Here is a 4,414-nt window from a genome sequence, read left to right on the forward strand (position 1 = left end):
TGTTCAAAGAAGGCATGGTTTCCAATAACTCAAGAGCTGGACTGGAAGTCTCTGCCTCCGCATGGATGTTGAAGTCACCCAGGACCAGAAATCCTGGGGACTCCAACAGTGCTGCGGAGACAAAGTCCACCAGCTCTGATAGGGAGATGGCTGGGTCGCGGGGAGCACGGTAGCCCAGCAAAATCCCAATACCATCCCTAGCCCCTATTGACACGTGGAGGGCCTCCAGACCCGGCATTGCCACAGCAGAACGCCTAGTAGCCTCCAGGGTGTTTTTATATACAATGGCCACTCCCCCCCGTCCCTCCAATCTACCTTGTTATAATGTCTTTGCAACCTGATATCTCCTAACTCTGCTTATGTCCTGAGAATACATATATAACCAACATTCTCAACATATATTACCATACTTAAGGTTTAAAACTTCATAGCTTAACATTTTGCTATAGATCTGTTTTAAACATTGTGAAAAGCCCCACAAGTATCTGCCCTATCTGAGTTAACCAGCCAATCACTTCACCTACAGGTCCACTTGAGATTTAAATTTATAATTCCTTTGTGAAAATAAATTGTGGTTTAAATATACATTTACTCAGATATATTTATTGTCCTGTGTATGCAAGTCTGTGTACTGCTCCTACCAAATTGAGAGAGTGTTATTTTTGAGATTAAGATGATTTCCAAGTAAGTGCACTGTCTGTGTTCAGCAGAATTAAAACAAGAGACTGTGGCTCTTGCAATGCCAGTCATGTTTATAAGTTCTCAAAGGATAACAACCTCTCAAACATATTCCATACATAACCCAGCACTGACTGAATGCTGCCTCTCAATACAGGTTAATGCTATTCCGGCTTTTATATATTGCTTATCTCCATGGAATCCAACATAATACATCATTCCAACAGCAATGGTTAATTCAGTGCAGCAAACAACTTACAGGCAAAGTACAGTACACACCAGCATACCGCAAAAATGAAATCAATGTTGTTGTTTAGTTGTTGTGTCCGACTCCTCGTGACCCCATGGACCAGAGCACGCCAGGTCCTCCTGTCTTTCACTGACTCCCAGATTTGGTAAAATTCATGTTGGTAGCTTCGATGATACTGTCCAATCATCTCGTCCTCTGTCGTCCCCTTCTCCTCTTGCCTTCACACTTTCCCAACATCAGGGTCTTTTCCAGGGAGATGGCCAAAGGATTGGAGGCTCAGCTTCAGGATCTGTCCTTCCTGTGAGCACTCAGAGTTGATTTCCTTTAGAATGGATACGTTTGATCTCCTTGCGGTTCAAGGGACTCTCAAGAGTCTCCCCCAGCACCACAATTCAAAAGCATCAATACTTCCACAATCAGCCTTCTTTATGGTCCAGCTCTCACTTGCATACATCGCTACTGGAAAAAACATAGCTTTGACTATGTGAAGCTTTGTCAGCAAGGTTTTTAAGATGCTGTCTAGATTTGTCATCACTTTCTTCCCAAGAAGAAGCCGTATTTTAATTTCGTGGCTGCTGTCACCATCTGCAGTGATCATGGAGACCAAGAAAGTAAAATCTGTCACTGCCTCCATATCATCCCCTTCTATTTGCCAGGTGGTGATGGGACCAGTGACCATGATCTTAGTTTTTTTTTTTTTGATGTTGAGCTTCAGACCATTTTTTGTGCTCTTCTCTTTCACCCTCATTAAGAGGTTCTTTAATTCCTCCTCACTTTCTGCCATCAGAGTGATATTATTTGCATATCTGAGGTTGTTGATATTTCTTCTGGCAATCTTAATTCCGGTTTGGGATTCCTCCAGTCCAGCCTTTCGCATAATGTATTCTGCATATAAGATAAATAAGCAGGGAGACTCCTTTCCCAATTTTGAACCAATCAGTTGTTCCATATGCAGTTCTAACTGTTGCTTCTTGTCCAAGGAGGTAGATAAGGTGGTCAGGCACTCCCATTTCTTTAAGGACTTGCCGTCGTTTGTTGTGGTCCACACAGTCAAAGGCTTTTGCATAATCAATGAAGCAGAAGTAGATGTTAAAATCAATGTTAAATAGTATTAATTAAGAGATGATTGGCAAAGGCATGACCCCTGCAACTCAAAATTGTAAAAAATTGATAGAAATTCCCTTGGTATAAAATCCAGCACTACAAACAAATGAGAAGCAAAATGTATGTGACTTTTTATCTTGGTTGTTTTACTTAGGTCAGAATCTATGCTGAGTAGAACTAACTCTGCTCTCTCTGCTGATTAGTATGTTGCAACAGAAAGAAGGGACACAAAGAGGCAGACAAACTTTGGTAAGGCTATACGCAGGAAGTTACAGTTTAAGACAGTGTAAAGCTGTAATTTGAACTTCAGCATAGCTGTCTGGAAAATAAATGTCATTATATAAATCCTGCAGTCTTGCATAAAGTAGCACCAATCTCAGCTGGATTTTTGCTTTGATAACTTTCGTATTTCTAGCTGTGTAGTCAGAAACTGGATTAGACACTTCTGTCATTTGACATTAGGAATCATAAAGCATCTGGAGAAGGATAATCATAGAAGAGAAAAGGTTAAATGTAATAATAAAAAAATCTGTGGCTCTTTAAAGATTAACAAATTCTTTATAACATGAGCCTCTGTGTAAGTTGGATAACACTTCAGATGCATGAAGCATTATCGAAAATTTCATTATATACACAGTTGGGGATGAGACTGTAGACAGCGACACCAGGTAGAAATAAAATGAAGAAAACATTTACAGTGATGATAAGGTTATTAATACTGACTGTTCAATAAACTGTTGCCAATTATGGTAAATGCTCAGTATTAATAATGTGATTGTCACCCTCATCGTATTTTCTGTGCCAAATTTCCCTTTGATCTCACTATCATCCTATCCCTAACATGTACTCTGTATTCACCCATAATATTTGATAATATTCCCTGCATATGATGAAGTGAGCTACAATTCACGGATGATCATGCTAGAATAAATGCATCAGTCTTTAAGATGCCACAGCAGTCTTTGTTGCTTTTGCTGTAATACATTAGCGCCATTACCTCTTTCAAAATGGAAAATATTCTTTATAAAAGCCATCTTGTGTTATTGTACCTGTAAGTCTATAATTGCATCTTTCCAAATTACTGTGTATGAAGAATGCTAGAAAAGCTTTACAGACAAAAGGTCCGTTTAGTCCAAAATCCCGCCAAGCAAATGAATGTCAGAAGTCTCCATGCAGGCAAAAATGCAACAGCACTTTCCTGCTCATTTTCTTAACACAGGTACTAGGGCCAACCATACTGACCCTAGTACCTGGAGCAAATATATATCCATCATACCTAGTAGCTATTGATCGTCCCATTATTGTTGTTACTTGCCATCCAGTCAGTTCTACTGATAGCAACCCTAATCATGCCTTTGGGGTGTAGGAGACATTCATGGAGTGATTTACTATAGCAACCCCAAGTGAGTATTCTCATATCTGAATCCCGATCTCTGGAGTTATAGTTGACACTGTACACAACACCATACTGATTCTTTGTCCAACTCCTTTTTAAAGCTGTGCAAGATGGCCCCATCCCTACATCATGGGGTGACAAATTCTGCTTCATGGCCTGAATTTCTTTCCATTTCATTGAACACTCAAGTTATAGTATTATGAGAAAACAAACTCCTATTCATTTTCTCCACACCATGCATAGTTTTGTCATGACGTCCCTCACCTTTCACTTTTCCTTTTTCAAAGTTAAAAAGGCTCAAACATTGTGATCTTTCCTCGTGCAGAAGTTGCTCCAGTCTTTGGATAATTTCAGTTGCCCCTTTCCACATGTCATCTTCATATATGTTTCCTGATATTACAGTTCTTGCTTTCATCCAAACAATCATTCTGGTGCATAATATTTCCTTGGAAGTCAGGCTTTACATGGGATAAGGAGAAAGACTAGTATACTGATTTCATAGTCTCTTTTTCCCATTGCACAAAAACCCTATAGTATATCACTGAACAGGAGTAGCTAACAAATACAGAATTCCTCCAACCAGCTTTTCCTCAAACCTGGAAAATGAGACCATCTTCTCTTCTGTCAAGATGTGCCGCATTACCACCACCACCCCATTGATTATATCACTACTAGCACCTATGCCACCAGTTGGCAAGTCATATTAAGGTTATTGGAAAGGATGAAGGAGGGTACAAAAATTCTAGTAAATTTTAAAGGGATGGAAGAGTGGAGGTGCTTGAGTACCCTAAACAAATAAAATCACCATGTTTGACTATCTTCTCTGGAGCCTACCTTTTCATTTTTTATTTAAATTTCCAACAAAGAAAAGTATAATAATCAATGATGTAACAATGTTCTTTTAAGTTTGTAGCCATACAAACTTAAATAACACCACAAAAAAGTGGAATACTTTCCTGCATGAATGTCAGATTTAAACTATAAAA

The 4,414-nt window shown here is 39.2% G+C and overlaps 1 protein-coding gene across 1 annotated transcript in view; it reads left to right on the plus strand.

The window, feature by feature from the left end:
• ENTHD1 (ENTH domain containing 1) overlaps positions 1-4,414 on the plus strand; it is a 193,937-nt gene that overhangs the window by 22,268 nt on the left and 167,255 nt on the right. The gene's annotated exons all lie outside the window — the stretch shown is intronic.

This window comes from Pogona vitticeps, chromosome 5 (assembly GCF_051106095.1).
Source record: "Pogona vitticeps strain Pit_001003342236 chromosome 5, PviZW2.1, whole genome shotgun sequence".
NCBI classification, from domain to species: domain Eukaryota; kingdom Metazoa; phylum Chordata; class Lepidosauria; order Squamata; family Agamidae; genus Pogona; species Pogona vitticeps.